The sequence below is a fragment of the Bradysia coprophila genome, unplaced genomic scaffold (assembly GCF_014529535.1).
Source record: "Bradysia coprophila strain Holo2 unplaced genomic scaffold, BU_Bcop_v1 contig_248, whole genome shotgun sequence".
NCBI lineage: Eukaryota > Metazoa > Arthropoda > Insecta > Diptera > Sciaridae > Bradysia > Bradysia coprophila.
Genome location: NW_023503509.1, coordinates 2,045,832 through 2,071,220, shown reverse-complemented (window position 1 = coordinate 2,071,220; position 25,389 = coordinate 2,045,832). Strand labels below are relative to the sequence as shown.

Genomic DNA, 25,389 nt, shown 5'->3' with positions numbered 1-25,389 from the left:
AGAACTGGCTGAATAAATTATTACATTTTTACAACTTACATACGTCAATCACATGTAAAATACGTTGAGCTTTCTAAACAAAAAATCACATTTAACGCCACAGTTAGTAAATCATTTTAAGCCCCTCCATAACCTTCCTTCTGAACACAACTTTGGAACAGCATTTCCGGACCAGTAGCAAATGAGTAAACTTAGTATAGTTAAGATACATTCGTTATCCAAAGAATTTATTGACACGTTGATCGATAGTCAGAAAATTTTCAATTTACAGGTACTCAATTATATTATGACTATGGGATTGTAGGATTCATTCCTTTTACATCCTACACACTTCCCACATTCAATTGAACCAACGAATTCAATTTCATTTTGTCGATTGGCACCATTGACATACAAGTGGTTAGTTCTCATTATCTGCTTGTGGTGGCACCATATACATTGCGTGTCCAAGCAGTCAAAGGCAGTACAGTGAACGACATCTCAAATGTCTCACTGTCAAATTTTTCTGAGAATTTTATTGTGTCATTGAAAATTCACAATGACATTCTCTGAAAAAAATGACAGTGAGACATTTGAGATGTCGTTCACTGTAAGCAATTTAGAAGGTTTTTTTGTGCATTATATGTATTTTACATGTTACATGCGTCGAAAACGGTACTTTTCATGTTTCACGCACTAATTTCGACTTCCAAAGCATGCGAAAACCACTCGGGATAAAAAGATGAAATGTCTCGTTTTCGCGTGTTTATTGACCTCGACTACGCCTCGGATCAACAAATTTCACACGAAAATTCTACTTTTCATCTTTTTATCCCTAGTCATGTAAAATGCTAATGCTTTTCTGATCTTTCAAACATGAGAAGCAAGTTCGTGTGAAATGGAAGAAATGTAAAACGCTAATGAAATACATGTATAGAATGAATGGAATGAATTGGATGAAAAAAACCAACAAAAGCGGTAAAAACGTATGTTGATTGTTGAGTTTAAATTGGACAAAATAGCAAAATTCTAATCATAAGAGGTTGTGCAACAAAATGACGATCGGCTGTACCTCCACCGCTTTTTGATATCCGCCTTCTTGGTACATGACATATGCAAGATTATTTTCATACAAAGCACCAAGCAGGGTAATAGAAAAAAATAAAGTAGGTAATTTTGGCAGTGTCAAATGTCATTTTTATTTTATAAGATTTTTACACTCTTAAAAATGCGGTAAGAGCCAAGATATATTCGAAAAAGAGGCACGAACGTTCTTTCAATGAAAATATGATCACTGAAATGTACATTATTTTAACAAATAATCTAACATCACGTTAGCAGTCTGCATACAAATAACTAAATTACGTAACTGAATGTAAATTCTTTAATAAAAGTTAAATGAAAACCCTTCGCAGTAACCACTTTTTCGTTTTCAAATTTGCCTCCAATGCGGCATCTCACGGCGACTCCTGTCTAATATAATGTAAATGGCAACTCGTACTAAAAACTACTCTATTTGACACCAAAAAATCTCTATTACCCTGCTAGGTGCTTTGTTTCATAACATTTTCATTGTTCATTTGTCAACAGATTGCGAAGTGACATTTAAGTTATTTTTAAGCTTTTCGTGATATCGCAAAAACTGCAGGTTATTTCATAATCTTTGGGAACACGGGTTCTCCAATTCAAATGAGTGATAGATCGTTGGATTCGTCTTTCAATTCTAGAGAAGTCGCATCTTTAATTTTTTCGATTAATTTTGTTTGTTTTCGGTGCAAAGTGTTCAAAAGTGAAGGCTTGTCAAAGGGTCCCGTGAACAGTTTTTTAGCAATAACTCAAGAAATAATTATTTAAAATTATTGGTAATGTCGGTCTTGGGAAGACGTACTACAGGTGGAGTGTATGCACTGGCACTGGATATTACGAAAAGCTTAAAAATAACTGAAATGTCACTTCGCAATCTGTTGACAAATGAACAATGAAAATGTTATTAAAAGAATCTTGTACCAAAAAGGTGGATATCAAAAACGGTGGAGGTACATCCGATCGTCGCTTTGTTGCACAACATCTTATGATTAGAATTTTGCTATTTTGTCCAATTTAAACTCAACAATCAACACACGTTTTTAACGGTTTTGTTGGTTTTCTTCATGTAATTCGTTCCATTCATTCTACATGTATTTCATTAGGGTTTTACATTTCTCCCATTTCACACGAATTTCCTTCTCATGTTTAAAAGATCAGAAAAGCATTAGTATTTTACATGACTTGGTATAAAAAGATGAAAAGTATGGTTTTCGTGTGAATTTTGTTGATCCGAGGCGTAGCCGAGGTCAATAAACACGCGAAAACGAGACATTTCATCTTTTTATACCGAGTGGTTTTTGCATGCTTTGGAAGTCGAAATTAGTGCGTGAAACATGAAAAGTACCGTTTTCGACGCATGTAGCATGTAAAATACATATAATGCACAAAAAAAACCTTCTAAATTGCTTACTGCCTTTGCGATCAAATCAGATTTGATCTAAACTGTTCTTTCAGAATTTTGATTGACGCTACCTAGTACTTCTTTAACTGCTTGGACACGTAAAGTATATGGTGCCACCACAAGCAGATAATGAGAACTAACCACTTGTCTGTCTATGGTGCCAATCGACAAAATCAAAAAAGAAATTGAATTCGTTGGTTCAATTGAATGTGGGAAGTGTGTAGGATGTAAAAGGAATGAATCCCACAACCGTAGTCATAATATAATTGGGTAACTGTACTGTTCAGTTAAACTTGTTCTGCTAAACTACTGAATGTGGGTATCGCTGTAAAGCTGAGGTCCTTTACATTCATAATAATTTGATCATATAATTGTCAAAGCTCTCGTCAAAGTTCACCGAGATTCCATCGATTGTGAGAAATTTTCCGGAGTTCATACTTTCGGCCATATATCGTCAAATTTTTTGAAAATAATATTTGCCCCGGGAGCACTTGAAATCAGCTTTCCAACGAACCCATACACGTTTTTGACCTCTTGACAGGCAAGCATAAAAGATCAAAAATTTCTGAGACTACTTTTGGGGCTAGGCACCTAGGCCTAACTAGGCATATATAAAAAAGTCCCGAAAAAAAAAGCGCCGATTTCGGTCAGTTGAAATTCGAAAGAATCCCTCATGAGTAAATTATTGATATAGTATAGTTAGTCATTTGCACGATTGTTATGGACGGTAGATTTTAGACGATTTTGCGACAATTTTTTTCCCACAACAGGTACGGTACACAGGTGTACACAGGGTACACATGTTTTCAAGCCGAGTGACAAAAGTAGTATAACAGATTTTATTCATTCTATTGCATATCAAATTCGGTTTAGTAAGCTTAGTTTTGATTCGACTTCAGTATAAACAGATTTACCTAAAGGGATTTAATAATTTATTAATTTACCGAATTGTCTCTATTTCTTTCTAAGGTGATCAAAATGTGCAAAATTTAAAAAATAAGTATTAAAGTTTTCTTATTTAACTATACTAGATGGTTTTGAGATGCTACATGCCCGGGTGTACCAATAAAGGACAGTTTCGATTCCATAAATTTCCGAGAAATATAGAAGTGTGCAAAAAATGGCAATACATTTCGAGAAGACGAAATATTGATCCAACAGAAATTTCTCGCTCACACTATCGGTTATGTTCGAAACACTTTAGAAAAGAGGACTATTTGACGAATTCGATTATAGATCCACGTTTGAAGAAAAGCGTCCTCCCAAGTCTATTTATTCCTGAGGACGACCCTGTGTTAGAAGAGCATAGTTACAGTAAGGTATCAATTTCCGAAGAGGTAAAGGAAAACTACTATTGAATTTAAAATATTTTCCATAAAATGAATAATCAATTGAAGGAACAAGAAAATGAACAGTTTGAAAATGGAAACGTACCCGATAACTACATGAATTCTGATCCCGATTCTATACCCAAACCAAACGAGGAACAACGACCTTCCCCTAAGATGAAAAGAAATGAGGTACTACTCTCCATTTCCTATGAAATGTAACTACAAGTAGAGTTTTGAAGTTTCTGTAAGATCTCTCTAGTTGAATAAACATTTAGCTAGACTTAGTAGAGATGTTTATAGGCAATTTTAGGCACAGCTCGTGAGCTTCAATTAATCCTTGATTGTTACGTTTATTACTGTCAGCCGTGGCCTATCGCCCCTCGTTTAGCTTTAGACCCGTTCGATGTACTGGGGTCGAAAAAAAAGTCCGTCCGTCTGTCCGTTCTCTTACTTGAGTAAAACGCATCTGATTCCTAAGATTCTTTTTTTTACCGTTTGAGTTTCAGATTAAAGGCTTTCGTACGGGTCGGCGTTAGCTTATGTTTTTGTAATCTGATTTGCTTTACTCAATTTATCGTGAGGTCAGACAGACGAATTGTGGATTCGTCATTTGGAACCATAGGCCCTTACCAATTTACTCAATTCCGATTGTTTCAGACTTAATGGCATCCTTCTATTACTCTATAATGTTACAACTACAAATCATTAAAAACCTCGTGATAGTTACTCAAGGTCTGTTTACATTTCATTTAAAGGAAAGCAATCTTAGACGTCAACTTCGCTACAATCGAACCAGAGTTCAGTTTCTTCAGAAGAAGTTGAAAGAGTCGAAGAACCTTACCGATGATAAAGTTATTCGCTATTTATCATCGAAATTTACGAAGGAACAAATGACGTTTTTCACAATGCAACTTCGGAACTCTGGTCGTAAAAACCATGGTAAAAACTACACGAAAGAAGAGAAAAGCATGTTATTATCGGTCTACAAACATGGTGCAAGATGCTATATGTTCATATCTCAGCTGTTTGCACTACCCAGCAAAAGAACATTAAATCGTCATTCAGCACTTCTGCAATTTAAAACTGGCATCAATCCCAAATTGTTTAAATTTCTCAAAGCCAAAGCTCAACAAATGGACAATTTGGACCAATACTGCACAATAAGTTGGGACGAAATGGCATTGACCACTCATCTTAATTTTTGCGATGCACGTGATGCTTTCGATGGCTTTGTAGATTTTGGGGATGTAGCAATTCCAGAATTTGCGACACATGCTCTTGTTTTTATGATAAGAGGAGTCAACAAGGCGTATAAACAGCCGGTAGCATACTTCTTCACTAACGATTTGGGCTCGTATCAATTGGCTGGATTGGTGAAGCTCGTTATAACTGAAGTTTTAAACTCTGGTAAAGTTTACCTCTTCAAAAATGAAATTAACTCACATGCACAGGGAACAGGCTAAAGAACTTTTACCGAACAAAGTTAATATCTCGTTCAAATAACAAAACCGACCGCTTCCGCGTGTAAAATAATAGTAGGTCAACTCAAAATATTTAAAATTCACTCAAAATTCTTGTAGGGAAAATTTGAGGGTTGAATGAATATTAAATATTTTGATCTCCTAACATTCATTTAATAAACGCGTAACCAGCTGGTTCTGTATTAGTTATTTATGCAACAAGTTGCGAAAAGTTTTTGTTTTCGTAACTAGATGTAACGTGATGTTATCAAACGAGAGAAGCGAGTTTGATAACCACATCGTGTGACGAAAACACACTTTTCGCAACGTGTTGCATACAACGTTTTCTGCAACAACCGCGAAAAGTAAACTATTGAGATGCAAATATTACATAGAAGTACTTTTCGCCAAGTAGTTGCGAAAAGTACTTTTTGCAACTGCGCTGCGAAAAGTGAACTTTTTAAATACCAGACGCAAACGAATGCTGGAGCTGTTAACTTTCTCGTCAATCCAAATTTAGAAAGAGGTAATTAAAAATACACTTTAAAAAACTCCGTTAGAAACTTTTCCTACTTTCAAATGAAATCTATAAAAAGTCTAGCGGGGTTAGCATGTAAAAAATGCCCCCAAAGGAACTTAACAAAAAGGGGTTTTTGGTATAATGTCAGCACTTAAAAGCACGCTAGGGGTGAGTTTTTGGGTACCAGGGTGAGTTTTGTCTATAATTTTTATCTATCGATGGCTGTAACTAAAAGTTCTGAAAAAATTATCAAAAAATGTCTGTATTTAGAGTAACATCTGTGTTTTTTTTTGCAAAATTGGATATGTTCTACCATTTTTTAAAATCTGAAAAAATTATATGTCCATAAGACCAATCAATGGTCAAAATACCGAGGTAGTTTTCTACCTCCAACGTATGAAGAAAAATCACCGAATTTTTCTCTGAATTTTTCACCCTTAAATATGGGTCCAATAAAACTGAAGAAAATCTCAGCTGTTACCCTCCATACAGACATTTTTTGAAATTTTTTACAGATTTTTACGTCAGCCCGCTAGACTAAGACTAGGCTAAGACTTTAATTCCTTTGGGGGCACTTTTTACATGCTAACCCTGCTCCCTTTCATCAAAATAATCTAAGGTTAAAAGCCAATACAAATCTCAGGGGCGGATCCATCTATGTGCGGTCGAGGCGGTCGCCGGGGGTCAGAAATTGATTTTTGCAAAGAAAAAATTTTTTACACGAAAACCGTCCGCATCAGAAATTTGTTTGTCTTCTATCCGCCTGGGTCAGAGCAAAACCTGGATCCGCCCCTGACAAATCTTCAGATGATAGTTGTGTGTTATCAAATTGATAAGAAATTTCTAACGCTCTTTCATTGAATACATTATTTTCGCATTTGCAATCAACAAATAGGAAAACCGGTTAAACAATGTGGACAACTTTTCGAGTATGTGGTACAAGGACATTCTATAATTCACTGTTTCGACCCGCCTCACATAATCAAAGTTATTCATAATAACTTGTACACGAAGAACTTAACACACTCGGTTTCGAATGTATGGGACTGTTACACTAAGAACAGCGCTCAAGTGAAAGATGACACCAAGAACAACGCTCAAGTGAAAATTGAGTTCAAAACTGCTAGTTGGGATGACGTTAGAGATTTTTATAAATTTGACGTCGAAACCGCGTCCCGTCTTCTACGGAAAATTAAACCTGAGCATATAGACCCGTCTAAGTTGAAGATGAAAGTCTGCATCGCAACTCAAATTTTCAGTAACACATTTGGCAATACTATGTTGTTTTGTTCGAAACATAACAACTAAAGCGAGATTTTTCAGGAACCGGGTTAATTCTTCTATTCTTCAACAATGTCTTTGATAGCTTGAATGGAGGAGACATACGAACAAGAGTCAATCCGTTGCGCAGTCCGATCAACGCGAAGAACAAAGAAAATATTTTTGAGTTCTGGGAATCCGCTATTTTAGAGCTTGAGAAAATGAATTTCGTTGAAAAGACCACAGGAAAAATTAACAACAACAGTTCAGTTCTAAAGAAGACCATTTCCACAGTTAAAGGATACATGAAATTAACTAAGCTAATCCTATCACTGGGTAAATATATTTGATTGTTTATATAAGGTCTTTAGGTCGGTTGAAGGCCAAATTAGAAATTTGTTGTTTGTAATAAAAGAATATTCGTTTCCGTGTGGGAACAATAATATTTTAACTTGATCTATAACCAAGAAATATCTCTCGAAATGATACTCACGGTATGTCTCTAAAATGAATAGATTTTTCTATAAAAGTAAATTTGTCTAAGAAATTTAACCAATTTTGTCAGCCGCCGAAAATGTGGCTGAGGTTTCGTAAATTTATACGAGCCTTTAAAAATATGTGCATTTTCTAAGCATACCGTAGATTAATTTCTTGCTTAAAATGATGTTTTATGTCCATTAAAAATAACTTGAAAAAGCCCAACTATTCATAAGCACCATTTTATACTCATGTCTGTGTCATTGCGGCGAATGAACCAGGATGGATTGGAAAACTTTTTTGGAAACGTAAGATCGAACTGTCAAGTTAAGTTACAGCCAATGCCTTTTCAGTTTCGATCAGCCTTCACTAACCTGATAGTCAGCAATCTTACTGCGAAGCATTCAATCAAATCAAATTGTCAAGATGATAGGGGATTTGCGCTTTTACAAGTTGTGACTGACTTATACGATACTGATACGGAAGCTAGTGCAGACGAAGTCGAAGATGATGAGGACATAATAGAGCTGGATGTGGAGCATATAAATGAAGTTTCACCAAGTTTTAACGAGGAAGCTTTGGTACTAGAGTCAGCAAATGTGTGCGCTAAGGTGCTGCTCGCAACGAAGTGCACTGATTGTAGAAACACCTTGGGGCCTACTGTCCTCTGAGTCAACACGAAATTTTAAAGGCATGCGAAACTACTTCAAATATAGAGAATCGGATTTTTACTTATCCGACCGTATTGTTTACATCTAAATTCAAATTGTTATTCAAAAAAGTGCAGGCTCTGTTGCCATTCATATGTAATGAACATTCACAAAAAACTGACCACATCTCTTGATAGTGATGCACTCGATGGGCTTGGTTGCCCAGATCATGCTACAGATGTGTCAGAAGAAATTAAAGCCACTATTGTTAAGCTGAACATCGATACGTTCAGGAAAGAAATAAATAAGATTTTGCGAAAACAGACCCTTGACCAAATTGAGAGTCAACATGATATTTTTACAAAAGCGTTCAAGGTTCAACGAAAAGGTGTTCGAAAACATGGTCAAGCATCGTAAAATAATTTTAGTTTTGCCAGTTTTTTTCACTTTCTTCTTACTGTAAAATTAGATTTAAGATTTTCAAAATGGCGAAATTAAGAAATTAGCATAAAACGCGAAATTCAATTTTCCTCAAGAATAGTTCGATCAAATAAAAGAAAAACGGTGAAATAAATCAGAAAATAATAATTGTACTTACCGTAAGATGTATTGCTGTTCAAAATATAATATTTTCACCCAACCGGCCCCAAGTTTTTTTTAAAGTATAGTCTTACGTAAGTACGTGTGTCGAATTCGTGTATTCTTGTGATTCTTGTGATTGTCGAAATTAGTGATATCTTTGAGATTTTGTGATAATTGTGATAGTTCACTTTTCGATGACACTAGCCATAAATATATAGTAAATGCGGTTTTTTGCTCACAAACTTCACGGAATTCAGTTTCGAGTGCATTTCATATGAGTAGCATCATATTTCTTGACTATACTCTAAACGAAGTGAATTAAAGTAATTGGATCACTTACACAATCTGAATGTATTCACGATACTAATAACGATGTGCAACATAGGGTAAGTTTTGATCTCCTAAGGAGAATTTAGTTTACCAAAAATTAAACTCTGGTTTTTAATCATAACCTCCTGGTTACATATAATGGTGTCGAGCTTTTCCAAAACCTTACGATGGAAATCGGTGTCCTGACTCTCGGATAGTGTGTTGGCTAAAGTATATACAATTAGATCAGAAATGATAACAATAAAACGGAGAATATACTTTGACGCTCATCTTGGTTCAATGCACAGCGTTTCAACTTTTTCGATCTCGTCTCTTCTGGTTCGTCGACATTACTGATCAGACTGATCGAACCTAAGAAATTTGCGCAATTAGACAAGACAATTTTTAGGAAAATATAATCGAAGAATACTTTGGCACTTTTCGGGATAGTGTTCCACACTAATTTTCGATGTTGAGTGCGAGTCTGTACACATCAAATTCCATTAGTTAAATCAAAAAATTTAATGAAACAAACAAAAAGTACTTTGGCGAATTAGGTTGTCCTCACGCTTGGAGCTCGATGTCTGTTTCTTACTTAAATTATGTTTGTATACTGTCCATTTTCGCCGCCATTCGAGATGAGAATACACTGGAGGTCCTATGTCATTAAGTTTCGGTGTTAAGCGTTCCCAAAACTGGTCATACAGATCTCGTCCGATTTCAGAATAGTCACCCTCTTTGTCTAGAGGTCAGTAAGTGAAATAATGAATTACTGAGGCTGTAGAAGTTAAGCATATAAATGCGAATGAGTCAGCTATTATTTCATTGATTCCAAGGTAATGTGTCAACTGTTATTATTAGATTGTGCTCCTGTCCAAAATATTTATGTTGACGAGTTGGATTATGCACTACGATCACGGCTCGCTGCATAACTTTGAACTTATCCAACATAAACATTTTGGAAAAATTTTGGTGCATAATCTAATAGTAACTGGAGACAGAATACCTTGGCACAATCAAATAATAAGTTCTAATGTACATCGTCAAACAAATTTTGCCTCTTTCGAACTAGCTAATAATTTACGATAGACTAACACAAAGGCACATAAAAATGCTACAACAGTTATCTTACCGAAAAAATCTTTCATCATTTTGTACTGCTTTGTGGTTGGTTTTCGTCGAAATGGGTTGTGATTTTCGCCATTTTAAGAAGAAGAAGAATGACGTTTCAGGTCTATGACGCTCAGTGAATACACAATTTGTGAAACTATTTATGTTTCAGGCATGTAGTATACGTTGAATAAATTAGTTTATTGAGTCTATATCTCAATTTCAATAGATCATTGAAGTGAAAAATCAAAAAGAAAATGTTGACATTGGCGCTGGCGATCAGTTTCGACGGTCAAACCATGAAGTTTCATCACAACCCATTGTAAACCTTCTGTTGTGTTTTCTTTTTCACTCATATCACCACCATCAATACTATTTTCATCATATTCAATCAACAAATCGAAAAGGTCATCATCGACTTCACAATCCATATTAAACAATTTTTTTAAAAAGAATCAACGAAGAAAACGTGCGGTACGACCGATAAGACATTAATAAAATAGAACATTTACAGAGAACATTTGTTTGAGTGTTTGCAGTGCCTCCAATATGATAAATGTATGCAAGGGTTTATTGTTTACTATTTTGCTTATGTTTCTCTACCTACTTCAACCTGACCGGAAGAAATAACTGAAAGTTTCGCGCTTTCAACGAGTAAATATCCAGGGATCCCCAATAACGTTATTAGTAACCGAAATCATTTCGGTTACTCGAATAACGGTATTCGATTACCCAAATGAATTCGGTTACTCAAATAACGTTATTTGAATAACGAAATGAATTCGTTTATTCGAATAACGTTATTCAGAAAACCGAATAATTTCGGTTATACGAATAACGTTATTCAAAAATTCAGTTACATAGATTTCTTTTTTTTAAATGAAAGACGGAGCTAAAAAACGAAATTAATTTCAATAATCGAATAACGTTATTGAAATAACCGAATTCATTCTGTTTTTTGAATAACGTTATTCCGATAACCGAATTAACTTCGGTATTCAAATAATGTTATTCGAGTAACCGAATTCATTTCAGTTATCGAATCACGTTAATAATAACGTTATTCGATAACGAAAATGAATTCGGTTACTCGAATAACGTTATTCTTGTAACGAAATCGATTTCGGTTATAACGTTATGGATGCCTGAAAACATCATAGAAATGAATGAAAGCTGGTTTGTTATAAAATAGTTAAACAACCCTCGAAATGAAATTTCATGCTTCTCTTCCCGAAGGCAACACATAATTTTTCACAACAAAGGCCCAAAGTTTCAGGGCAGTAGACAAAAAATTATATCAGCACCAGGGCCGAAGGCTACTCAGAGGACAAAATTTTGTGACACCAATCGATCATTTTCAAAGCTCTTACTATTGGCAACTACCTTGTCGATTCCCCCTGAAGTGTGACACCAATTCCTCCAGTCAGTAGCCCCTCGATCAGCACAAACGCCCTGGAAGTTTACCTTTACCTTACAGTGTTTCAATTAGATTGTCGACTGCAATTTGTGGTACAAACTTGAGCTGTTTTATGCAAGGTAGAATTGCATAATGTAATAAGTGATTAACTTCAAAAGCACTATGTTTGTGAGCAAAATGCGGTACAATCTTCCTCTATATTTGTCATCATTATCATCTGTTCAGGGCTTATAATATTCGACATTGTGCTTTAATATTTCCAGTCCTTAGTCAAGCGATTGAGTTTGTGAGACTATCTTACCGTCTGTGTAATTCTGTGTTATTTTAGATATTTCCTTGGGCCTTTGAGGCCTGTGATCAACCGTCATCTCTACACACAACACTCTCTCTCTACTTTGTGTAAAATTACGTAATATTTGCTACAAACACTACAACCCAAAAATTAATTTTTTCTGAAGCTGGTCAAATGGAAACTTCAAAAAAGTGGCGAATTTCGATATTATAGCTCAACAAATATTATATTAACAAAATTTATAGTTTTATAAAAACGAAGCCTGAATAAGCATAGAAAATTAGCTCCACGAAAACGAGCGCCACAATTAGTCTTTTTGGATCATTAGCTAAAACTTTCTTGATTCGTCACGAGAAATCATGTTTTCTTTTTGGAAAATTCATATTTTCTATATATCATCTTACGAAACCTGTAAGGATGACAAACACGATATTCGACCACCAGACTCTCACTACAAAACAACTAGCTACCTCGAAACTAACAAAAATATTTGACTTCATAGACTAGAAATGAAAATCTAACTCCGACTTTAGTATTAAAGACTGCAATTCATACTTGATATCTTCATTCTTACTAGTAACTCTTCTTAGTAAGAAAAAGTTTGAAAAACGCAGAGCCTGAGGAAAAATAAGACAGCTGGTCTGGAATCCTAATTATTTTTTAATAACAGTGATTCACTTCCTGAATAACTGAAGTGGTTGTGGCACTCGTGTCTACATCAGTGTTCGCAAAAGCTTCTATTGGGATAACAATTAATTGAAGTTAATTGTAGCCACTGTAATTTTTCTTTCCCATGTGAATTCGAACCCTCTAAGACAAGCCTAGTGCTGACTCGAATGAATCTTAATTTACGATACTATTGTAAGGAGATCATATTACACAGTAAATTATATTTCTCTCGCTTCTACTGTTCGATTTTTTGTATGTCAGTGTGCCTTGAAATCTTGAAACTCTAATCTTCATATTAAATGTATTAAATTGTCTTTCGCTGCTTTCGCTTTAATTGTAATCATCATTTCGATCGTTAATGAAAATGGAAGGTAGACTAACTCAAAGCTGTTCAATGTGTCTCCAACCGGCTGCAACACTTGAACTTACGAGTTGTGGACACTTGTTTTGCAAGATCTGCCTGTGGCCGTATATTGTAAGGTGCAGCGAATGTCCTTGCGGACGGGCACAGTCGATTGGACAATTGCAATGGATCTTTATCAATAACATTTGTGCGATCTGTCTCGAAAGCGAATTTTCGGATCCAGTGGCAACCGTTTGCGGTCATTTGTTTTGTCGCCAATGTTTGCTGTCAGCTTTACAAAAACACGATGAATGTCCCATCTGCCGTCAAGAGATGGATCATCGACATTTCAACCCAATACTTCCAATACTGAAATAAATGTGGAAGTCAATAATCAATAAATTGTAGTTATTGTAGTACTGTAGATGTTGAAGAGTTCATCCGATTTGGGACCAATCAGATCATATTCTAACTTGTGTTCTCGTTGCAAACATTACCAGTTTCATCGACATCATTCACCCCATCACTAACTTCTTATATCTCACATTTTCCGGATTTAACGATCAACAAAAACTTCTAATTCCAAAATACACCAGAAATTTCAATAATCTGGAAGTATCTGCTAAATGACCGTCATTTCGCATTGCCAGGACAAACATCAAGTGTGAAACACCGAATTAAGTGTGGAGGTAGTTTATTGCGTGCACTCCTAGCATTCAGAATCCATGAAGCACATTGGGGATGCAATACCACTCCCTCAAAAATTCCTACATGCTTATGTGGCCAGTAGGAGTCGATCGAAAAGCGAAAGCATGCACTTTCCTTATGGATATTTCTCCTCGTACATAAAAGGTACGTGGTAGCGTGAGATGTACTCTGGGACCGAATAGGGTCGCATCAGCTTAATAAGTTATCTACAGTCTGGGAATTATAAGAAGTAACAATTACAATCCAATTGACGCTATTCATTCCACATGCATTACCAACGTTACGACATTTACGTATGTATTATAACGTGTAAATCGCATGTGGAATGAATAACTTCGATTGGATTGTAATTGTTGAAAATGTATCTTCTTATAATTATCTCACTGTACACCGAATTTATATTGAACTTTTTTTTATTCCTGTAAATGTAAATCGTCAATAACCTTTAAATTATTCAATTCGTGTGTCAACAATTATTTGTTTGAAATAGCATTAGCAATACCCAGATTGTCCTTAGTAGCTGTTAGCGCCGATGCCGTCATGGCAATTAACTTCCTTGTTTACTAAAAATATGTATGGCCGCAACCATGGGACTTATGATAATATTCAGACGCTCAGACTCTGCTCACACGGATCTAGCAGTATCTACTGCGATCGAATTTTACTCCTAGTTGAAAAATGGTGAGATTAAAAAATTATTTTAAACCGATGTCCTGGTAGTAACAACTCGTAATGAGAAACACTGTGGGTACAATTACAGTTGTATTTTCACTTCAATATTATAAAACAAATGATCTCGAACTGAACGAATAATGTAAATTCAATGTTTTGATAGAATCAGAGTGGAGGTTCGGGTTCGTTTCTCGCAATGTATTTGTCCAGGCTTTCCCAAAATGTCATTAACACTGCCAGATCCCAATGTCGTTCGGTACAAACTAAATATGGTTATAGGCCAATGTGCAACGTTCGAATCCAATTTCATTTTATGTATCGCAAGTGAAACGCACCAACTGGAGAAGCAAAGAAAATTAAAATTTTCAATCACAAAGACTTTGGTTCCATCGTTATGGACTTACCTTTCGAAAATATTTAGACCGGATTACCATCCCATGGCCATCCTTTGAATTGAATCCTTTGACCCGAAACGAAAACTGCCACACGTCTCCATTCGTATGACGTCAATTTGGCAGGATTGTCGATCACTTTGTATGGGACAGTGTAATTTGCTCCAATAGTGCGTTGCAGCAGTATCTCTTCTTTTCTGGGATAACATTGTGCCTCACAAATGTCATGTCTTGCAGAATGTCCTTTGTATTGAACATTATGATGAGACTAGAATCTGTTCACGGAATGATGATGATTGGCGAACGTAAAGCTGAAGCTGTTGGTAACATTCCTCTCGGCTGACCTGAATTTATTTGAGTAATTTCCTGTTATTGAAAACCTTCAGTCACCCATTCCACGATAACGACGTCGACGATTCCACTTTATCCAAAAGCTTAATCAGAACGTTTGGTTTGGTGAATCTTCTATAACAATTATCGACAGACATAAAGGGTTGAATATGGTAGGTAAACAACGAAATAGCCATATAATTGCCTAATACTTTATGTACTCCTTGCTTTCACTCCTATTCTTACCAAATTATTTTGTGCTAGCCTTCGGTTGCCAAAACAATAATCATTTTATGAAATGTACAAATGTTTACTTCATAATAATTTTAATCATTTAAAATTAGTAAACAAAAACAAATATAAAAAATGACAGGAATTGACCGAAGTTGTCACAGTTGTCAGAACCAATATAATACAGACATTCACTACGAGAAACTCATGGCGCTGATGCACAACCATTTATTTTCGTATGCAGTGTCACTACCGTGGGTGCCGTTCATAAAGTATTTCAGCTAAAATAGACTATTTTCAGACCCGCCTCCTTCCTGTCACACAAAAATGTATGAAGACCGAAAAAAAATGTATGGACTGTCACACTTTTGCTAGACCCCTCCTCCCCCCTCAAGTGGAAGACATCACTACAAAAAAGGTGTCATGTGGTTCATGTGTGTGAGTAATACTTAACACGGGATTTTTTTACACAAAATCGCGTCCATAAAATACTGGATCCATTCACTTTCAGTGTCGAATGTATACACCACATCTCCGGTGAATAATTAACAACTGCCTTCCACCCAACTGCCTTCCACGTTATATACACCTTGTTCTTCTGCCTGTTCTAACAAATTTATTTTGTTCTTGTTTTTGGTAGCCAAAACAATTGTATAATTGTAACATTTTTTGTAGCTGAGAATGAATGCGACAGTTCATAGAATTAATTCGAAATTTCTTTTGTGAAATTTTCTTTCTAAAATTTTTGGGTTGATTTTGTGTTGATAAAACTTTTTCGTACCGGCGCCAGAATGCGTCACCCTCAGCGATATCAGTTATTTCGTAAGTAAGATAAAGGACTTGCGCCACATTTACCCTTTTAGGGTTTTTTGACTGATAAGATAGATACACTTTCATTGTAACATTTGCAAGAAGTTCCACAAAACAGTGTGGTTTGTCTTCACTTAACGAAAATGATTCTGAAAACAATTTATATGAAAAATGTGCACGAAAAACTGCAATAATTTGCTATATTCAGTATGATGAATAACATCTAAAGTCAAATTGAGAGACACAATCCGGGAGGCGATAAGACATCTCCAGCTCTTTGTTCAACATTATACTTTGTTCTTAGGATACATATTTTGATTATCGCTGATAGAATTTGAAATATTCCTGATCCGGGTTTAATCTTTAATGAATTTTAAAAATGAAGTTCTCCTTCACTTCCCTTCATAACAAGTCTGAACTGAAATGATGTCTGAAGACTAGCCCTGACATTGTAATAGGAAATCTTACTTCTCAAAGGTTTCTAAGAGGGATTCTTTTGAAAAGCCGCCTACCAAAATCGGACCCATTTCGCCTGGGATTGATATATACATGGTTTGAAAGGTCCTTTGCCAGTAGACCTCAAAACAGGCCTCACACGGTCTCTAGCCACACCTGGTTGCTGGTTGAACATCTCCGAAGTTGGTAAAATGGTGATTTTTATCCGAATTTTTTGGCCGTCATAAACGATCGTCCCGGGCGAAAGTGGGCTCGTTGGAAAGCTGAGTTCAAGTAGTTTCGAGTCATGCCTAGTTTAATTTAATTCATTGATATATGTTTGCAGAAATCTCCAAGAAAAATTTTCAAACTAACATGCTAGTCGTAACATACATTGTCTAAGCTTTCCATTGATACCCCATTTGCAGTGCTGGTGATTGCTGGCGAGTTTTACGAGTAGCGGTTGTGCTAACATAAAATTCTGTTATGTCGGCAATCACCAGCACTGCAAATGGGGTATCAATGGAAAGCTTAGACAATGTATGTTACGACTAGCATGTTAGGTTCCCATTAAGCGTTCATCAGTACCAGCCCAGACCTGTCTAAAGTTCACACAGATTTTGAAAATTTGTCTTGCAGATTTTTGCAAACATATATCAACGAATTAAATTAAACTAGGCATGACCCGAAACTACTTCAACTCAGCTTTCCAACGAGCCCACTCTCGCCCGGGACGATCGTTTATAACGGCCAAAAAATTCGGATAAAAATAACCATTTTACCAACTTCGGAGATGTTCAACCAGCAACCAGGTGTGGCTAGAGACCGTGTGAGGCCTGTTTTGAGGTCCACTGGCAAAGACCTTTCAAACCATGTATATATCAATCCCAGGCGAAATGGGTCCGATTTTGGTAGGCGGCTTTTCAAAAGAATCCCTCTATACATATTGTTTTTGGACTCAAATCTTCTTTCTATACTATACTATACTATACTATAGCTACATCTCTCTGAACGTTGTCATATTTAACAATATCCACCAAAGAAGCTAAGTGACTTGTGGCTCACCGCAAGTAACAAACGTCAAATCCACCTTGGTTTCAAACCGTCTACAAACCTCCTGACAAACTCAACGGAAAACTTTCACGATATCGTTCATAGTTGTTGATAAAAATTTATACAAAGAATCGATGCATTGAGTATGTATGTACTTATAACTTAAACATTTGACCTTATATGCACTGCCCAATTTAGTAAACATAAAAACATTTAAAGTCGCGTCCGTTACACTTCTATATGCTCAAAGAAGAGTATAACCTGAAGTGCACCATAGCGTAAACCATTTTCATAGCTGAAACATTGAAGAACAAAAACAAACAGAGCAAACTCGCTCTTCCTTTTCGGGATGATCGGTACGTTTGGAACTAATTATAACTTGCTGATGGATTTAAGCGAATTATGATTCACTTCAGGTTACACTCTTCACTGAGTGTGTAGAAGAGAAACGGGAAAGTATATTGATTTGAGGCTACAGAACTTACAATGAAATCAAAGCAATCATTTGAAAACTGTCCGTTTTAAAAATTGCATTAAAAAAGGAAAGCATCAAAACTAAAACATCAAAAGGAAAACATCAAAAAGAAAACATCAAACACAATGGCAGATCTAGCGAACCTCATGCAGGATTGGGCAGCTGAAGTTATGGGCCTTCTGCAGAACGCAGAGACCGAGAAAGCTTGGACTGAAGAAGAAAATCAAATGCTAAGGCAAATGGTTTCTCAATTAATGAAGGATAACGAAAATCTACGTATCCAGCTAGCTATGGCCTTGACAAGCGGTGTAACCCGTTTTAATGGAATAAATTAACTTCAGGCAGCAATGTAATAATTCCAATTAATAAATAAATGAAGAAACGAAAATTTATCTTTAAATTTTGTAGTTTAAAGCTTCAGTGTATTGTGAACAAAAATTTCCTCCATTTTTAGCCACACAATACACAAATTCTTACAGCCAAACAAAATCCGATAAATGTAAAGGCTGTCCTGGAATACTTAGTGAGTCAGAATAGCTGTTAACTTTACCTTGAGAGTTTAAGAGTGATATCGCCAAAACTTGAACCAATTTCAAAACAACGGCTCAGCGATTCGGGCAAGCTATAGCTCGTTTGAATCGTCATTCAATTCTGAGAAATAGGGATCTTTTACTTTTTCTGTTAGTTTCCCATTTTCGGAGTGAACACGTGAAAGTAATAGCATGTCAATGGGTCGTGAAAACAGTTTTTCGGTGATAGCTCGAGATAGAAATCTTTCTAAAATGTGAAATGTTGTAGGAATATAGGCCTCTAGCAGACCTTCAAAACGAGTATAATCATCGGTAAGGACAGCTACCCGTTCTGGACTTATGACTCAAAATATGGTGAATGTTTGGACAGTGCTGCTGGCTTGCAACAGAACTTTTCCGCGGAACTGACTATAGGGTGTTGCAGCTGGACTTACCCTCTTTCGTTCCACGTATAATACACCCCAGAAAAATTGTGTTGCAAGCCACAAAGTTAGTCGAAGTAAAATGTCGCTCCAATAGACCCATATTTTTCAGTGTTTTCAACTTGTTTTTGGTGTTCAAACAGGCTGGAGCGATAGGAATGAAATAAACTAAATCAAAATTACATGTTCAGCTCGAAATTGTGCTGAACCGTGCGATCATTGTCCTTGAAAATGTTGCTTTCTTCCTACTTCGTAGTAGGTGGAAAACATCATTTATTTGACTTCATAAAAATATCAGGAACTCAATTGCTTTCACCGAATATGGGCTTATTGTAAAGCAGAGATGCGCATCGTTCATTTGCAGTCAATAAATGGTCACCCAAGATGTAATTTGTACTTCACAAGAGGTCACGACCGTTCCCAGCTATGGAAAATGTATGAAAAATCGAGTTTTTTTTACAAAAATATTTTTTCTGTGGAGATTTTAACTGCTTTTAGTTAAGGTCTTAAGCTATGTATTCTTAAAACAATTGTTTTTGTGAAAAAAACTGGATTTTTGACACATTTTCTATAGCTGGGAACGGTCGTGACCTCTTGTGAAGTACAAATTAAATCTTGGGTGACCATTTATTGACTGTAAATGAACGATGCGCATCTCTGCTTTACAAAAAGCCCATATTCGGTGAAAGCAATTGAGTTCCTGATATTTTTATGAAGTCAAATAAATGATGTTTTCCACCTACTACGAAGTAGGAGGAAAGCAACATTTTCAAGGACAATGATCGCACGGTTCAGCACAATTTCGAGCTGAACATGTAATTTTGATTTAGTTTATTTCATTCCTATCGCTCCAGCCTGTTTGAACACCAAAAACAAGTTGAAAACACTGAAAAATATGGGTCTATTGGAGCGACATTTTACTTCGACTAACTTTGTGGCTTGCAACACAATTTTTCTGGGGTGTATTATACGTGGAACGAAAGAGGGTAAGTCCAGCTGCAACACCCTATAGTCAGTTCCGCGGAAAAGTTCTGTTGCAAGCCAGCAGCACTGTCCAAACATTCACCATATTTTGGGTCATAAGTCCAGAACGGGTGGCTGTCCTTACCGATGATTATACTCGTTTTGAAGGTCTGCTAGAGGCCTATATTCCTACAACATTTCACATTTTAGAAAGATTTCTATCTCGAGCTATCACCGAAAAACTGTTTTCACGACCCATTGACATGCTATTACTTTCACGTGTTCACTCCGAAAATGGGAAACTAACAGAAAAAGTAAAAGATCCCTATTTCTCAGAATTGAAAGACGATTCAAACGAGCTATAGCTTGCCCGGATCGCCGAACCATGGTATTCATTTTCACCAAAATTGGTTCAAGTTTTGGCGATATCACTCTTAATACATCTCAAATATAAATTTTATAAGTGGAAATTTTAAGCCTGTTGTTTTTCGTCTCTACCATGTCTAACACTTTCAAAAACCGTGGTATATTGACAAGACAAGTATTTTCCGTCACTTGTTCGCTGTTACGTTCCTTCGTTCTGGTGCTAATTAGAACAAACCGCATACTATTTTCCTCGCCATTCTTTCTTTCATACAAAGGTTTAGTGCGTCGATTCCGCCAGTGAAGTGAAGTGAAGCTTTTTTCTTTTAAGAAAATGTAATAAATATTAAACCACGGTGGGAGCAGCCAAAGCTCACCGAGGGCAGCAAAAAAGTGACTTTTTTGAAAATGTACCAAAAAAGACCACTTTCCAAAAAAATTTTATTGCCATTCGAAAGAGCACATTAACCTTGTCTAGAAACGCTATTAAAGTGCTGGATCGAAAACTTCGTCGAGGAGGCATCACCCCTTGAAGATGTGGAATTTTCGACTTTCAGCTTCTATTGCTCTGAGACCGAGAGCAATAATTTTTACATGGTTTTTTAGATTGAAGCTTTATTGAGAAAATAAGTTTAAAAAAAACTTAAGTAAATTTCTCTTATGGTTAAGTAACCAGTGCTTCTCCAAAGTGTCAGTGTTAATTTTATGTTTTTTACTTAGTTGGTGGTTTTTTTCAGTTTTGTGAGTAAGTGTAAAAATGCCCTGAGCATGGCATAAGTGAGTAAATGTCGTAAGTGTAGTTATGAGAGACCAATTGTCATCAAGCGAGAAATTAGTTAATCAATGTATAAAGATAAAATTCTGCTCACAGTTTTGAAAGTTTTTTCCGTGGTGTGTGTAAGTAGGGGCGGTACTGCAATTTATATGTTTTAACAGCATTGGCATAAATGTAAGTGAATTTCAGAATTTTATTTATACTAATTTCAAGGAATTTTGAACAAAAACAAATACTTTTTCACGACGCAAAATTTCGGAAGCCTTTGTTGTGAAAAACGTTTTTTAACTCGGGAAAAAAGTTGGAAACATCACCCTAGAAATGCAATTTCCAACTTTTCTTTCCTCGTTGAACCAATAACTATTAAGCTCATCAATTTTTTGTCATCCAATTAACTTTGAGTCAAGGAAAAATTTTGCTCTAAAATAATTTCAAATACAAACTGCACCTCACTTCTGAGATTGTTCTCTTGTGAGTCTTGAATATTTTTTGTCCTCAAAGTGTTTTTTGTCATCTTGTCTTCCCATATGACATTCTATTCATCTTGATTATCACACAGAAAGAATAAGAAACGTTTAATTAAGGTAAAGATAATTTTGCCCTCGTTTTTGTCGTCGAGACTTTAAAAAAAATCCATTTCGCTTGAAAAACAATCTTAGGAGAAGACTGTATTCTCCCATATTTATTTAAGTTAAAAAATTGGCTTCCCTAAACTCCTGGAATAGACAAATTTTAATTCGAGTAAAAAAAATCATCCTCCTTGTTTTGCATTTTTGTCATTTCGGTGTAAAGTTTTCATCTCTCTTTTTAACTCTCTTATCTTCAAGGGAAGATTTCCAATTCAGGATGTCAAAGAAACAAAACCTTCCTTCTCAATCAACAATTTTTTGTTCTTAATTTTGTTTTACTGATCAACATTTTTATTTGAAACTTCTCTTCATTTTTTGCGATCCAAAATATAAAATTTGAAATTTTCGAATTCTTTAGAGAAACTAAGTTTTATCCACCATGATGAGAAAAAGAAGAAAAACTGTCAGAAGTCTTACAAAAGAAAATTGTTAATCAAGCTAAAGATGAGTACCCATTTCGTGAAAAACCATGAAGAAATGCATGAAAAACGATGTTCAGTCCACAAGTTGCAAAATGCGTGAAAAATGTGAAAAATCACAGTCCAAAGTTAACAATTTACATTTTAATGGAGAATACAAACTCTGCGCTATTGGTATCTTTGGTGAAAATAATTACCAATAGCGCTGAGTTTGGAATCCTAATAAAATGTAAATTGTAAACTTTGGACTATGATATACACATTTTCACGTATTTTGTAGCTTGTAGTTGTAGACCGAACATCATTTTCGTGCATTTTGCATGGATTTTTCATAAACTGAAAATTTATATATTTGATGACAACGGATGAAAACTTGCAAGCCTTGAATATGGTATAGATTTCGTAAATTTAAATTTTTTCCTTTTTCATCCCTTGCAGTAAAAGTATTTATTCATACTAAATATTTTTCTTCTCATTTGTCATTCCGAACAGCAATACATTTTTTATACAATTTTTGCATCCGTTGTAACTTTTACTATTTTTTCATCTCGATTACAAAGCTATTTCACCTCTACAGTTTGAGTCAAAGTAAAGCAAATTTACTTGTGCTCTGGAAAATGATAACACCTACCCCTACACCTCTGAGATTCTCCTCCTATGAGTCATGAACATTTTTCATCCAAATGTTCTTTTTATCTTTGTCATTCCAAGTAAAAGAAAAAAAAAATCGCTCTATCAACCCTACCTTGAATACTTGGACTTTCGAAGTAGACCGTTTCCTATGGAAATTGGAAATAAAATTTTAGTGAGAGAGTTTTCCCATTTTGTCTTCACATGTGACATACCATTAATCCTGTTTATCATCAAAAAAAAAACGTTTTTGCCATCCCGAGCTAAAAAGACAGCCTTAGGAGAGGACTGCATTCACTGCATCTTTGTCTTCGCTCTTGAGCAAATTTATTTAAGTTTAAAACATTTGCCTTCCCTTACGAATATATAAATTTTTATTTGAGTCAAAATCGGAGTGTTGCATTTTTTTAACTCTATTGTCTTCCAGAGAAAATTTCCAAGGCTGTAAACTTTGGGAAGAGAAAAATAAAGTGTGAACTTCCGACAGAAAATTTTTCCTCTATTTGGCCGTACTGATCAAAATATTTTTAACGTTCAAAATGGAAAATCTAAAATTGTTGACATCATTTCATCTGAGAAATGTTATCCACCAGGATGAAAAAAAGATGAAAAATGCTCGGAATTCTTACAAGAGAAAAAATTGTTAGCTTCAATGGCAAAATTTATATATTTGATGACAACGGGATGGTCTCGAATTGGAGTGGTAGAAAAATAAAAGTAAAAGTGTGTAATCGTTTTAAGCAAGCGATGTCGCGAAAAATTACGATTTTTTCATCATTATCATCTACTAGTGTGTGGTGATGATAAGAAAAACGGAATTCGTGTCATCTTTTCAATCCTAAATATGAGATTAAACGAAGGTTTTTTCATGTTCATCCAAAAAAAGAGTCCGCGCGAGCCTCTCTGTATGTGTGTTTTTGTGGCTAAATATCGCTAAATGTAGGTTTTCATCTATTTTCTCTCTCAAAAATTAACCGTCTTTTGTTTTAAAACCATAACATGACATCAAAAAAGGACATTTAGTTTTGTGGGCTTCGATATGTCACCTCTCTTTTTATAGGATGACAAAATACTTCGTAGATGACTTCCATTGAATCAAAATCAAAGAATTATATCATCAGTGCTGGCAAAAAAAGTGGTCTTTGTCATCATATTTTTCAAGATTTCATCGCTTAAAGTAATGCTAAATATTTTTCATCTTATTTGTCATTCCGAATATCAATATATTTTTGATATGCATTTTTCGCATCCGTTGTAAATTTTCTTATTATTTCATCCGATTGGAAAAAGTGTATCCTACAAATAACTATTTTCGTACCAAGAAAGGAAATGACGATTTTTTCAGCACCAGTTCTAAGTTTTCCTTAGGAAAATTAGGACGTATGCTGAAAAAATCCATTTCCTGTCGAGGTACGAACAACGTTTTGTGCACCGGATAACTGAAATAGACAAAACACATCAATTTACTTGAAAAATTTCAAACTTCACATTCACCATATTAAATTTGTTCAATGAATAGTCATGGAAAATTTCATTCAAAACCGTTCTCGCACGATAAATCGTAAAGAAATGAATTTTTTTTCCCGCTATATCGTTCGGGAAAACCTGACATTTCATAACAAAAAATCATGGCAAAATATGTCGTATTTCAGTTGCCGGTGCACAAATTCTATTTCGCTTTTGAATTTTTTTTTTTGTCCATCAAGAAACTTTGAGTCAAATTTACTTTTGCTCTGACATAATCTCTAATTCTGAGAATGCCCTCTTGTAAATCATGAATATTTTTAATCCTCCAAGTGTTTTTTGTCATCTTTGTCATCCCGAGTAAAAAAATCTCTCTATCAGGGCCGAGCAGGTGCATACTTTTTTGTGCTACTTCTGCCTTTCTTGAGCAAAGTTATTGTCAAAGTCTTCTGTCATCCCATACGACAACGACAGTCCATTCATCTTGTTTATCATCCCAAAAGCATAAACAAATTTATAGTAAAGGAAAAGTCATCCCGAAGAAAAAGAAAAATCTATTTCACTCGAAAGACAACCTTAAAAGAATACTGTATTCACTCATCTTTGTCATCGATATCCTCTTCTTGCGCAAACTTGTTTAAATTTAAATTTAACTTCCTAACGAATAGACAAATTTTCATTTAAAAAAAATCATTCTCCGAGTGTTGCATTTTTGTCATTTCAGGGTAAATTTTTCACCTCTCTTTTCAACTCTCTTAACTTCAAGGGATTAGATTATTTTAGAGATCTTCAAATGAAGATTTCCAATTCAGGATGTCATAGAGACAAATTATGTGGGAAGAAATTTTTTGATTCTTTTAGCGCTACTGATCAACATTTTTTTTATTTGATACTTCTCTACATCTTTTTGCCGTCCAGCAACTTTTAACATCTTTTGAGATGAAAAAGAAAATTGATAAATTTATTGGGTTGATGACAATGGATGAAAACTTGCAAGCCTTGAATACGGCCTCTGTGTGTATTTACATGTTTTCTCTTCATGGGTTTAAACTTTGCCTCATCTAAAACTAATCTATATGTAATCGCTATTTCTCTCTCAATTGGCTGTTACTATACCATAAAATGACACCAAAAAAAAGTTTCGTGTGTTTGTGGGAATTTTACTATTACAAAGAATCAATCAAAAAAGTATATTGGTTCT

At 35.3% G+C, this 25,389-nt stretch overlaps 2 long non-coding RNA genes across 2 annotated transcripts; one reads left to right on the top strand and one right to left on the bottom strand.

The window, feature by feature from the left end:
- Positions 1-1,117: 1,117 nt before the first annotated feature.
- LOC119078332 lies at positions 1,118-15,162 on the top strand. Its single transcript, XR_005087990.1, has 3 exons — positions 1,118-1,534; positions 9,133-9,137; positions 15,152-15,162. It is a non-coding gene; the product is annotated as an uncharacterized LOC119078332 (long non-coding RNA).
- On the bottom strand, positions 5,459-24,854 carry LOC119078331. The gene is made up of 3 exons (XR_005087989.1): positions 24,843-24,854; positions 11,266-11,271; positions 5,459-5,685 (listed from the first exon to the last, which is right to left on the bottom strand). It is a non-coding gene; the product is annotated as an uncharacterized LOC119078331 (long non-coding RNA).
- Positions 24,855-25,389: the final 535 nt, after the last annotated feature.